This window comes from Muntiacus reevesi, chromosome 2 (genome assembly GCF_963930625.1).
Source record: "Muntiacus reevesi chromosome 2, mMunRee1.1, whole genome shotgun sequence".
In the NCBI taxonomy this organism is placed as follows: Eukaryota; Metazoa; Chordata; class Mammalia; order Artiodactyla; family Cervidae; genus Muntiacus; species Muntiacus reevesi.
The window spans coordinates 182,504,188-182,518,693 of record NC_089250.1 but is presented as its reverse complement, the minus strand read 5'-3'; the positions used below and the strand labels follow the sequence as shown (position 1 = coordinate 182,518,693).

Genomic DNA, 14,506 nt, shown 5'->3' with positions numbered 1-14,506 from the left:
TGGTGCCCTCCTTCCAGGGCAGGGGACTCCAATTTGATCCCTAGTTGGGGAGCTGAGATCCCACATGCCATGGAGCAGCTAAGCCTGTTCCCTCCAATGAAGACCCAGCTCAGTCAAAAAAAAAAAAGTCGAAGTCCAAATTATTTGTAAGTGCTTTAACTACTGTAGTTTAACTTAAAACATAAATGTTATCATTCATTAGTATCAATTTCCAATTTTTTGTTAATGCTATTGAGTTTTGGGTTTTTTTTTTTTTTTTGCTATTGAGTTTTATATATCGACCTTACATCCTGCAACCTTAATAGACTCACATGTTAGTTCTATTATTTTTTCTAGATTCCTTAGGATTCTGTGTAGAAGCAATTATGTCATCTCTGAATAGTTTTACTTCTTTCTTTAAGAAGTGAAATTTGCATTTCACTTCCCATCCATGTTTTATTGCGCTGGATAGGACCTCTGTTAGTCTTATATAAGATGAGTGAAAATGGACATCTTTGCCTTGTTTCTAATCTAAGAAGGAGATAGCTCAATCTTTCACCACCGAATGTGATATTAGCTGTAGGTTTTCTGTAGTTGCCTTTTATGGGATTGAGGAAGTTCCACTTCTTTTTTTAAAGTTTTTTTTTTTTTAATGAATATGTGTAATCTGTTCTTATTTTGAAGGAGTGCTTTTCTACTGATTTGCTAGTTCAGTTATTCTTTATATGTATATAATTTTATTTATTTACTTTTGGCTGTGCTGGGTCTTCATTGCTGCGAAGGCTTTTCTCTCATTGCAGTGAGCAGGGGTTACTCTCTAGCTGTGGTGTGCGGGCTTCTCATTGCAGTGGTTTCTCTTGTTGCGGAGCACGGTTTCTAGGGCCTGAGAGCTTCAGTAATTGCAGTGCATGGGCTCAGTAGTTGCAGATCCTGGTCTCTAGAGCACAGGCTCACTAGTTGTGGCTTGTGGGCTTAGTTGCTCTGCAGCATGTGGGATCTCCCCAGATCAGGGATTGAACCCATGTCTCCTGAGTGGCAGGCAGATTCTTTACCACTGAGCCACCAGGGAAGACTGTGGAAGTTCCACTTCTACTTCAGTGTTCTAGTTTGGTGAGAGTTCTTCTTTTTCTCTTCTTTTAAAAAAAAAATGATACTAGGTATTGAATTTTGTAAAAAGAAAAAAAGAATTTTTTTTGCATCAAAAGAGATGGTCAGGAGGTTTTTCTTTTGTAGTCAGTGTATGAGTTTCTTGGAACTGCCATAACAAATTACTACAAGCTTGGGGACTTAAAACAACAGAAATTTGTTCCCTCACAGCTCCGAAGACCACAGGTCTGGAATCAAAATGTCAGCAAGGCTACAATCCCTCCAAAGTGTCTAGGGAAGGTTCTGTTCTTTGGTTCTTCCAGTTTCTGGTGGCCCTGGTGTCCCTTGGCTTGTAGCCATGTCAATCAATTCCCTTATGTCTTTGTCTCCTCTTATGTGTCTCAAATATCCCTCTGCCTTTCTGTCTCTCTCTTTTTAAGATTCATTTGTTTATTTACTTATTTTTGGCTGCTCTGGGTCTTCATTGCTGTGCTCGAACTTTCTCTAGTTGCACTGAGCAGAGGCTATTCTTCAGTACAGCGGGTAGGCTTCTCATTGCAGTGGCTTCTCTTGTTGCACAACACAGGTTGTAGGTTCGTGGGCTTCAGTACTTGGAGGCAAGGGGGCTCAGTAATTGTGGCTCCTGGGCTCTAGAGCACTAGCTCAGAAGTCGTGGCACACGGAGCTTAGTTGTTCCACGGCATATGGGACTTTGCTGGACCAGGGATCAAATCCATGACCCCTTTATTGGCAAGCAAATGCTCAACCACTAGACCACCAAGGAAGTTTCTCATGGTTCAGATTGTGAAGAATCTCCTTGCCAGTGCAGAAGACACAGTAGACGTGAGTTCAGTCCCTGGGTTGGGAAGATCCCCTGAAAGAGGAAATAGCAACCCACTCCAATATTCTTGCCTGGAGAATTCCATAGATAGAGGAGCCTGGTGGGCTTCAATCCGCGGGGCCACGAAGAGTCAGACACGACCGAGTGACTAACACACACAGATCACCAGGGAAGCTCTCTTCTGCCTTTGTCTTGTAAGGACACTGGTCACTGGATTTAGGGACTACCCGAATAATCCAGAGTTATCTCCTCATTTCAGTTTCCTTAACTTAATCACATCTGTAAAGACCCTTCTGAATAACATCACCATTACAGATCCTAGGAATTTGATGTGATACCCTTTAGGGACTCTTTCCAGGCCCACCACAGTTAGCTAATATGTTAATTGCCATGACTCATTTTCACATGTTAAACCTAGCATTCCCCACTTGTCATGATGTATTAAATTTGCTTTTTGTATCTATGTTCATTACTAATATTGATCTGCCAACTTTTTTGGTAATCTTGCCTGATATTGGTGTAAAGGAATGAAGACCTCATAAAATGAAATGACTTCCTCTTCTGTTTTCTGGAAAACCTTGTGGGCAATTCATTTTTTCCTTTAAATGTTTGGTCAAATTCATGAGTAAGGCCACCAGGACCTGAAATATTCTTTGTTGGAAGGTCTTAAACTACAAATCTAATGTCTTTCATTGACATTAAATTAAATTAAATTTCAGAAATTAAACCCATTTCACCTTGAGTGACCTTTGGTAGTTTGTGTCCATTCCTTCTAAGTTTCTGGTTTTGTTGCTATAAGGTTTTTCATAATATTCTTTTATTATTCCTCCCACCAGGCTATGTTTGGTTTCTCCTCTTTAATTCCTGATATTGGATATTTTAATTTTTTCTAGAAGTTTATCAATTTTATTGATATTTTCAAAGAACCAGCTTTTGGTGTTATTGATTTTCTCAGTTGCATTTCTATCTTCTTTCATTGATTTCCACTCTTTATTTTATTTTCTTCTTTCTGCTTATTTTGGTCTTAATTTGCTCTTTTGTTTCCAGTTTCTAAGCATGTAAACTTACTTCATTGATTTGGGACCTTTTTTCTCTTTTCTAATGTAAGCACTTAACGCTGAAAGTTTTTCTAAGCACTATTTTAGGTACATTCCACACATTTTGATATGTTATCATTTTAGTTTCACTCAGTGCAAAATATTTCCAATTCCCTGTTATTTCTTCTTTGAAGCAATAGGTTATTTAAGATTGTGTTACTTAATTTACAAACATCTGGTTATTTTCCAGGTATCTTTTTCTTATTCAATATTTATTTCTAATTTCAGTGATGGTCAAAAAACATACTGTATACGATTTAAATTCTCTTATTCTTCTTCAAACTAGTTTTATGACCCAGAATATGGATGAGTACATTGCCAAGATGTCCGGCCATTCAGAAATCGTCACCAGCATGAAGTTCACCTATAATTGATCACAGTGTTCGGAGACAGCTGTGTCTTCATCCAGCACGTGGGCCGTGAGATCACCAGCTGCTTGAAGCATCATTTGCTGGAGGTGAACCCCTGGGAGCAGCAGCAGTAGAACACAAAGGACGGGAGACCAACACCCAGGCCTGAGATGTGCTCCCTGAGCCCTGGAGAGCAGATGGAGAATGAGACCGATGAGGAGTGTGAACCTGAAGAGGTGCTGAATATGCTGTCGAAAGAGAGCTTGGGTCCAGATCCTCAGTGCCTGCTGATCAACGGCACGTTGCCACTCTGGGCAAGGTAGCTGGTGAGTCTGCCTGGAAAGCGGGACACCGAGGGGTTAACAAAGTAGCGCCCTTCTCCATGCCCCTTGTGTTTCTGGGAACCCTTTCCCCTTGACATCTCTGCTTTCCTTGGAGAACCCCCGTCATGCTTCCAGTCTCCAATTATACAACCTTCATTCATCCCACATGTATTTGCTGCATGCCTACCCTGTGCTTTTGACACTGTTCATGGGGTTCTCAAGGAAAGAATACTGAAGTGGTTCTCCTTCCCTTCTCCAGTGGATCATGTTTTGTCAAAACTCTCATGACAAATGACAAAACTCTCCATGACTCATCCCTCTCGGGCTTGAAGGGTTTCCCTGGTAGCTCAGTGGTAAAGAACCTGCCTGCCAATGCAGGAGACTCGGGTTCAGTCCCTGGGTCGGTAAGATCCCCTGAAGGAGGAAATGGCAACCCTCTCCGGGATTCTTGCCAGGAAAACCCCTTGGACAGAGGAGTCTGGTGGGCTACAGTCCTTGAGGTCACAAGAGTGAGACATAGCTTACCAACTAAGCAACAAATGGACTATCTGGGTGAATGTTTCATGGGTGTTTTAAAACAACATGTGTTCTATAGTTGTTAGGGACAGTGTTCTATAAATGTTAATTTAGTCAAGTTTGTTGACCATGGTATTTAAGTCTATATCTACATTGAGCCTCTACTTGCTCTGTCAGTTACTGATGAAAGTATGTTGAAATCTCCAAGTCTAACTGGATTTTTCTATTTTTCCAGTTTTTTGCTTCATATGTTTTGAAGTTATTCTATAAGATGCATATACTTTTAGCTATATTATGTGCTTTTAATTAATTGACATTATCACTGTAAAATGTTCTTCTTTATCTCTGGTAGTATTCCTGGTTCCGAAACCTACTTTGTCTGATATTAATGTAGTCACTCTAGGTTTGCTTTTTTGAAAATGTATTTATCGGAGTATAGTTGATTTGTCATGTTGTGTTAGTTTCTGCTGTACAGTAAAATGATTGTTATATATATGTATATATATATCCTCTTTCATATTCTTTCCATTATAAGATTTTAATGGATTATAATGGTTATTATAAGATATTTTCTCTCGCTTTTCTTTTGATTAGTGTTCACATGCTATTTTCCCATCCTGTTATTTTTAATTACCTTTGTCTTTATAACTAAAGTATAATTAGAAATTTGAGAGAAAATTTAAAATTTCTAGATAACACATAGTTTTATCTTGTCTTTTCACCCAATATAATGATTTTTTCCCTTTAATTGGGGGTGTTTAGGTCATTTACATTGATATAGTTTTTAATGTGGAGCAGGAATTAATAAAATAGAAAGCAAAGAACCAAGAAAGTAGATAAAAAACCAAACAAAAACTGGTTTTATAATAAAATTAAGTTGATAAAACTCTTGTGAGACTGATGAATACATAAAAAATAGAGAAAATACAAATAAACATTATATTAGTTTTTTTTTTTTAAAAAGAGAGCTTTCTGAATAACTTCATACCCATATTCTAAAAAATGGGTAAAATGGGAAATTTTGAAAAATAAGCTTATATGTGTATTAACTTACAACCTTAATAATATTTGATTCAGTAGTTAAAATTCTATACATAAAAAAACCAAAACCAACAAACACACATAAAGTTTGTCATATAGGTGAATTCTACTGAACACTCAAGGAATGAATGTATCCTATCTTATACAAACTATTCTCATACAAACTATGAAGCAAACTATTCTAAGAAAAAAAAAATGAAGGAGACCAGTTCAAATAATTCTATGAGACAAGAACAATTTGAATATAAGAAATTACTAACCAATCTCATTTATAAGACTCAATGCAAAATCCTAAATAAATATTAACAAACCAAGTCCAGCAATGTATTAAAAATGATAACAACAACAAAAATATGATAACAACAGAGAAACAAATAAAATCAGATTATGATCATGTAAGGTGTATTCAGGAATAGAATGAAGGTTTTTTAAACTTTTATTTATTTATGTCTGCTCTGGATCTTTGTTGCTATGTGCAGGCTTTCTCTAGTTGTGGCGAGTAGGAGCTACTCTCTAGTTGCAGTGCACGGGCTTCTCATTGCAGTGGCTTCTCCTGTTGTGGAACATGGGCTCTAGGGTGCATGGGCTTCAGTAGTTGCGGCTTGATGGCTCTAGAGCTTGGGCTCAGTAGTTGCAGGGCATGGGCTTAGTTCCTCTGAAATACATGGGATCTTCCCAGACCAGGGATTGAACCTGGGTCCCCTGCTCCAGGGCAGTCCCCCGAATAAAGGTTTAACATTAGAAAATCTGCTTGTGTGTTTCACAGCATTAACAGATAAAAGAAGAAAATGTGTATTCATCTCAAACTCAGAAAAACTCTTTCATAAAATTCATCACTCATTTGAATAGCCTTCAGTAAATAAAGATGAGGAGAGCAATCTCTTTAACCTGAGAAAGCATCTACTGAAACCTAGAGGAGTATGCTGAGATCCAAGCCCTAACGTTCTCCCCCAAACTGCTTCACCTTCAGCCCTCTCCATCTCAGTTAAGAGCAGCTCTGGCCCTCCAGTTGCTCAGAATAAAATTGAGAGTCATCTTTAACCCCTGTCTTTTTCATTCGCCCTGCTCCTAATTCATCAGGATGCCTGGTTGGCCTTCAAAATACATCTAGAATCCAATTGCTTTCACCATATCCACTGTTAGTACTAGACAGACCACTACCACCTAGCTGAAGTGTCCTTCCTGGAATTTTTACTTCCAAGCTTGCCCCTTCTACACTCCCATTTCTATTCTTGGTGCAACATACAGAGAGATCCTTTAAAACACAGACACACACACAACAGTTCACTTATTTAAAATGTGCAATTCAATGACCTTTAGGGTATTCACACAACTGTGCATCTATTACTACAATTAATTTTAGAAGATTTTCATTATCCCAGAAGAAATCTGTACCCCTAAGGCAATAATTCCCCAGTCCTCACAAAAGATCTCCTGGAGAAGGGAATGGTTTCCCACTCCAGTACTCTTGGGGCTTCCCTGGTGACTCAGACAGTAAAGAATCTCCCTGCAATGTGGGAGGCCTGGGTTCAATCCCTGGGTCCAATCCCTGGGTTGGGAAGGGAATGGCTACCCACTCCAGTATTCTCACCTGGAGAATTCCATGGACAGAGGACCCTGGTTGGTTACAATGCATGCTGTTGCAAAGAGTCAGACATGACTGAGCAACTGATACCATTTTTTTCAAGCCAGTAATCGCCAGTTCCCCAGCCCCCAAAACTACTGATCTACTTTCTGTCTCTATAGATTTGCATATTCTGGACATTTCGTATAAACCAAATCATACAATACATGGTGCTGTGTGATCAGTTTCTTTCACTTAGCACATTGTTTTCAAAGTTGATCTACTCTGTAGCATGTATCATTACTTTATTCCTTTTATTCTTGAATAATATGTTGTATGAATAGATCACATATTTTTGGTGGACATTTCCACTTTTTGGATATTACAAATAATACTGCTGTGAACATTTATGTACAGGGTTTTGTGTATAGACATGTATTTTTATTTGTCTTGATTATACACATATACCTAGAAGTAGAATTAGTGGGTCAAGGGGGAACTCTCTGTTTAAGTTTTTGAAGAACTGCCAGACTGTTCCAGAGTGGCTGCATAATTTTATATTTTCATCAACAGTGTATGAAGGTTCAATTTCTAATCATCCTCACCAGCACTTGTTATTGTCTGTCTTTCTTTTTTTTTCTTTAAATACTGAGTTTATTTCACATGTATATTTTTGTCTCCCCACCATTTCCATCTGTCTGACCACCACTACTACTATTCCTATCATAACATTCCATACATACTTAAAACCAAGCAAAGGGTGGAGTTCCATCTTTAAAAACTAAACAGGCATTTTGGACAACACATTCTTGGCAATGGAACGTGGACAACATTTATCAGACACGGTAGGGAAAGTTCTCACTCTGCATTATAAAAAGGACAGCCAGATATCAACTGTTACAGAAATGAAATAAGATGGAAAATTTTTAACAAACTGTTTAAACTATTTTCTTTAAGAGACTTCCTCCACTGCCAGAGATCTTGAATAGCCCCCTGGTCAGTCATCCGGAAACAATTCTTCACATAATTGATAAACTTGGCTTCCACTTTGGGAAGTGAACCACCTTTTTCTATACTTGCTTGCATTTTTGCTTTAATGTCTTCTACGGAGCTAGGTCCTTTTGGTGTTTTAGGTGTTTTTTCCTGTTTTTTTGAAGGATTCTTGACCTTTTGATCTTGGTGTTGATGGTTTTGAGTCTTTTCCATTTTGGTTCGATTTTTGTGCATCTTTGGCTGGAGTATCTCATACAGATTTCTTTAGTGGAGCTTTTCCTTCAACTTCTTCATCAAAATCATCATCATCATCATCATCATCATCATCATCTTCATCATCATCATCGTCATCGTCATCATCATCGTCATCTTCATCAGCAGCAAGCTTTACTTTTTTCTGGGGAACCTTGCTACCACTTCCAGGGGCAGAACGCTTTCCAGATATACTTAGGAGTTTCACATCCTCCTCCTCTTCATCTTCTGACTCTGCATCTTCCTCCACAGCTACTAAGTGCTGTCCACTGATATGCACAGGCCCTGAACCACACTTCAACCGTAAGACCACAGGTGGTGTAATTTCAAAGCCCCCAAGAGAAACCGTTGGCTGTACAGACATTTTCAAAGTTGCCAGTGTTACTTTAATTGGACTGCCTTCATAATTCATCGCCTCTGCTTCAACAATGTGTAACTCATCCTTTGCTCCAGCCCCTAAACTGACTGTTCTTAAAGATAACTGGTGCTCATTTTCATCATTATCCACCTTGAAGTGATAATCTTTAGTTCACAACCGAAAAGATAGTTCTGGGGCCTCAAGGGGCTCATGTCCATGTCCATTGAATCCTCCATGGGTGGCGTCACGCACTTATGTGGGAGAGAAGCCGGATGAAATTAAACGACTACTATTCGAACCAGCAGCCGCGAAGGACGGAATCACACCAGGGCTATTGTCTGTCTTTCTTATTCCAGCCATCCTAGTGGGTGTGGAGTGGTATCTCATTGTAATTTGATTTGCCTTTCCCTGATGGCTAATGAAGCTCAGCATCTTTTTGTGTGCTTATTGGCTTATTGGCCACTTATACATGCTCTTTTCTGAGAAATTTGTCAATTTAGATCCTTTGCCCACTTTTAAACTGAGTTTTTTAATCTTTTAAAAAATTATTATTTATTTTTGGCTTCTCTGGGTCTTCATTGCTGTGTGTGGGCTTTCTCTAGTTGCAGCAAGCAGGGGCTACTCTCTAGTTGTTGTACACAGGCTTCTCATTGTGGTAGCTTCTCTTGTTGTGGAGGATGGACTATGGAGTACTTGGGCTTCAGTAGTTGTGGTGCATGGGCTTCGTTGCTCCACAGCATGTGGAATCTTACCCAACCAGGGATTGAACCCATGTCCCTTGCAGTGGCAGGCAGATTCTTAATCATTGGACAACCAGGGAAGTCCTGGATATATTTCTGAGGGAGAGCTTAGAGGATTTTTAAAAAATAAGTTGCATATAAGGTGAGAGAAAAAGAAGAATCAAGAATGACTCTACATTTTTTGGCCTAAGAAACTGGGAAAATTGAGTTGCAATCAACCAAAAAGACATTGGGTGGAATAAGTATTGTCAGGAAGCACATTTGGGACTATGTAAATTTTGAGATATCTTTCTGGCTTCTTTCTGGAGTTCAGTTTGGAAGTCATGTGCATTCAGTCATGGGTATTTGCCTTTCTCTTTCTGACTTCCTTCACTCAGGAGATAATGTCTAGGTCCATCCATGTTGCTGCAAATGACATTACTCCATTCTTTTTTATGGCTGAGTGGTATGCCATTGTGTATATGCACCACATCATCATTATCTGTTCATCTGTGGATGGGCGTTTAGGTTGTTTCCATGGCTATTGTGAATGAACTTTCAGTATATATACCTTCTCAAATTATAGTTTTTTTCTGGATATGTGCCCCAGAGTGGGGTTGTAGGATCATATGAAAACTCTATTTTTCATTTTTTGAGGAACCTCACTATTGTTTTCCATAGTGGCCACACCAATTTACATTCATACCAATAGTGTAAGAAATTTCCCTTTTCTCCACATCCTCTCCAGCATTTGTTATTTGTAGACTTTTTAATATTGGCCATTCTGACTGGTGTGAGATGGTACCTGGTTGTAGTTTTGACTTGCATTTCTCTAATAATTAGCATCTATCATGTTAAATTACACTTGCTCCCACACTGACACTCTGGATCCTCCTTAACCTACCTTATTACTTTTATACATAGTGTTTATCACCTTCCAACATATGTTGGAACATGTTGTGCAACAACATAGTGTGCTGCAACTAAGACCCAGCACAAATAAATAAATAAATTAATTAAAATATTATAAAAATAAATTAAAAATAAAAATAAAGAAATCCAGGTTGTGTTTCCTGCAGAGCTTTGCAGCATCTGGATTTTGCAGATCAAACCCCAGTGTTGTGTGACATGTTCCTCTGTCCTCCATTTTGCTTGCTAATTGATAGGCAGACTCAATGTATTTTAAAGGATAGTTCTCTTCAAATTAATCTAAAAATTCAATTCAATTTCAATAAAAAATCCAATTTTTTAAGTGGTCCTGGAAAAACTTACCTTAAAATTCACCTGGAAGAGTAAGTTCAGTTGAGTTCAGTCACTCAGTTGTGTCTGACTCTCTGCAACCCCATGGACTGCAGCACACCAGGCTTCCCTGTCCATCACCATCTCCCAGAGCCTATTCAAACTCATGTTCATTGAGTTGGTGATGCCATCCAACCATCTCATCCTCTGTCATCCCCTTCTCCTCCTGTTCTTAGTCTCTCCTAGCATCAGGGTCTTTTCAGATGGGTTGATTCTTTCACATCAGGTGGCCAAAGTATTGGAGTTTCAGCTTCAGCATCAGTCCTTCCAATGAATATTCAGGACTGATTTCCCTTAGGATGGACTGGTTGGATCTCCATGCAGTCCAAGGGACTCTCAAGAGTCTTCTCCAACACCACAGCTCAAAAGTCCAGAAGAGTAAAGGGCTAAGAATAGGCAAGACAAGTTTGAAGCGGAAGAGGGGTGGGCGGAACTCTCCTTACGCTAAGTTAGAAACGCTGCAGTAGAGGTGGGGGAAACTTCCAGTTGACCTTTGAACAGCTCAGGGGGTTAGAGGCCCCAGAGAACTCCTTTACCCCTTCTGCCATGTGTGAACACAGCAAGAAGACAGCCAATTATGAATTGGGAAGCAGGCTCTCACCAGGCACCAAAACTGCTGTCACCTTGATCTTGGACTTCCAGCCTCCAGAACAATAAGAAAAAAATTTCTGTTGTTCATAAATCATTCCATCTATAGTATTTTGTTCCAGCAGCCTGAATGGAGTGAGGAGTAAGACAGAGCAGGGTCTTGATTTATTTGTAAACCCTGCATTATTCACAACAGCGAGAATGTGGAAGTGTCTTAGACAACCATCAGTGGATGCATGGATAAGTAAAGTGTGGTATTGAATATATAAGTGGTGGTGGTGGTGGTCATTTAGTCCCTAAGTCATGTCAAACTCTTGCAACCCCATGGACTGTAGCCCACCAGGCTCTTCTATCCATGGGACTTCCCAGACAAGAATACTGGAGTAGGTTGCCAGTAGGTTTCCTTCTCCAGGGGTTCTCCCTGACCCAGGGATTGAACCTGAGTCTCCTGCACTGCTGACAGTCTCCTGCATTGAAGGTGGAGTCTTTACTGCTGAGTCTCCAGGGAAGCCTGATACATAAGTACAATGGAATATTATTCAACCTCAAAAAGGAAAGAATTCCTTACACGTGATACAACATGCAGATGAACCTTGGAGTGGAACAACGGTTGCCAGGGGCTGGAAGATCAGGGAATGGGGAGTTATTGTTTAATAAATACAATTTCAATTTGAGAGGCCCAAAGACTTGGATGCACAAGTCATAATTATATAACCATATTAATTTGTTTGGGGGGGGGGGTGCAGGGATCAGAAACTGTCAGGTACTGACAATTTCACTTGGTTCAACTGAGTAAAAATACTCAGTAAAAACACATCTTGGCAACTTCCTTATCAGTCCAGTGGATAAGATGCTGCGCTCCCAAGGCAGGAGGCACAGGTTTCCGCAGGGGAACTAGGATCCCATATGCCACATAGCATGGCCAAAAATCCCCCCAAAACACATCTTATGTGGTAACCATATACACCAACTTCAAGAAAGTGGTGGCTTTGGGGGATAGAGGAAATGGGGGCTTCAACTCTGTGTCTGACATATGATTCCTTATATAAATAAGTAAAATAAAGGTCTGAAGCTGATGTGGCAAAATGTTAACAGTGCCTACCTTAACAATGTAGACAGGAATATCTATGCATTATTTTTTGTAACTTGTTTGATAATTTTCATTGAATAAAAATTAAAACGGTGAATGGGAGAAGAGAAGTGAGTCAGGTCAGCGTAGACAACTGGGTCCAGCAGCTTGACTGGGAGTGGAGGAGAAGGGGCAGAATCAGGGCTGGTTGTAAAGACTCTGCATTTATGGAGGAGGAGAAGCCCCTGGCGGAGGCAGAGATTAAAGGTTCAGGAAGGGGAACAGTGGGACGCTACCCTAAGGCCTCCAGAAGAGAGTTAGGACCCATTCCTGGGAAGTGGGGCACGTGAGGCGGAGCTGGAGTGGAGACAGGGTCGCAGCCTCTGTTTGGGGCCCACTGAGCATGAGTGTCCGCTGGGGTCTGAGGCAGGAGCCCGAGTCGCACATTCCTCAGTTCTCCCTCATGAACATCGTCTTTCTCCACTTCGGCCCGTGAATCTGGGTCTCTGTCTTTTTCCCTCTGAGTTCACCCCCCAGCCCCTAATTGGGAAATCCAGCCCCACCCCCGGACCCTTTCCCTTGGTGCCACCACACAGATCCCTTTTTCACTCTCCAACTGGCCGCTGACTTTTGTCCTTCTGCTGGGAGCACCTGCCTCTTTGTCTTTCCTTGTCTCTCTTCCTTCTTCCCAAACCAGCCTGTTAAGAACCAGCTTGGTTGAGACAGAGGTCATGTACCATGTGATTCACTCAAAGTGTAGATTTCAGTGGTTTTCAGTTCCGAGTTATGAACCATCATCATCATTAATTTTGGAACATTTTCATAACCCTAACAGAAACCCCATATTTTCTGGCTACATTCACTGTCTCCCCCTCTCCCCAGCAACCCCCTACAACAGCTAATCTACTTTCTGTGTCTATGGATTTCCCTATTCTGGACATTTGTATAAGTGGAATCATACAATATACAGTCTTTTGATAGCTGTCTTCTTTCACTGAGCATCACATTCTCGAGGTCCATCCATCTTGTAGCTGTGTCCATGCTTTATTCCTTGTGTGGCTAAATAATACTCCATTGTGTGGCTATAACACGTTACATTTAATTCATCAGTTGATGGGAACTTTCCCCAGGAAACCTCTGCTGATCTGTTTCTACCTCTTGCTCCTCTCCTGGCCCCGAAGCATCCTGTAGATGGGGATTCCTTGGTGACACGGCCTCTGAGACTGGAGAGAGCAGGCAGCCTCATGTCTGCAACCCCGCGGAGCCCCGTAGTGACTGAGTGGCTCTCCTCTGGGCCTTATTCCCTGCTCTGTAAAAAGAGGACAGTGATGTTTCCATCCAGGGTTGTGGAAAGTGCTGATCCGAGTGGAGCATATGGCAGGACGGCCTGGGATACAGAAGGCACGCAAATACTGCTGGGTCCTTTTTGTCCTCGACAACCTTGATCCCAGGCTAAGGGTGGGATCACCCTTAGCTAAGCCATACTTCCTCCCGTGCTGTTCCCCCACCTATGTCTGAGTGCTGTGTTCTTTGACAAGTCAAACTAAGGGGAGAAGGTGTAGAAAGGAAAGAAACAGCAGATATCAGGAAATACCAGAGGGATGGAACAAAAGGATACGAATGAGACAGAAAAAGGGCTGTAGAGCAGGTATGTTTCAGGGTGGGGAGGCTGGAAGAACATGGGGTTTGAAGGTTTGAAGACCTGTGTTTCAGGCCCAGGCCTGACATGTCCAGGTCACTTACCTGAGTCTTAGGGACAAGTGCCCTCCATTTCCCCCTCTGGGAGTGAGGGGATGGCACGAGCTCATGTGCCCACTGTTGTGGAAACCATTTACCCAGGAATTCTGCAAGGCCTGGAGGTACTCCTACTGACCCAAGCAGGCCCTGGCTGAGGCCTCTCAGTGACCTGATGCGTTGTCCCCTCTGTGGGGAAATGGCCTGGAGCTGCTTCAGGCTGGAGCCCAACCTTCTCAGCATCCTTGAGACCTCTAGGCCTCAGGGGAGCCTGACACTGTTCGTTCATTCATTCGTCAAATGTTACAAACCTGCCTCCTGCAGGGCACTGTGCTCTGAAGACGTGGCCCTTGTCCTCACAGGGCTCCCAGGCTTGTGGTGAGAGCGACACACAGGCACGTTCAGATACAGGCTGCTGCTGGCCCCTGTTACTCTGTGACTCTAAACACCTCCTGCCTTCTTATGCAGTGACTTCTTGAATGTTTGTTTCTGGTTTCCAGGGCTTGCTGTTTGGCCTCTGAACAGATAGGGATTTCTTTCTTTATTCTTTGCCCAAGAAAGTAGTGCAGTGGCAATGCCCTCAGGAGATTCTCAAAGGATATTTGATAGATAAATAAAAACAGGAAAGATAAAAAATGAGTGTGTGTGTGGTATACCTTCACAGAAGTATGCCCACAAGTGCTGTGGGAGCCCTAAA

General features: G+C 41.3%; 1 pseudogene; it reads right to left on the bottom strand.

Moving 5' to 3' along the window:
• Positions 1-7,429: 7,429 nt before the first annotated feature.
• Positions 7,430-8,584, bottom strand: LOC136158460 (nucleophosmin pseudogene; annotated as a pseudogene).
• Positions 8,585-14,506: the final 5,922 nt, after the last annotated feature.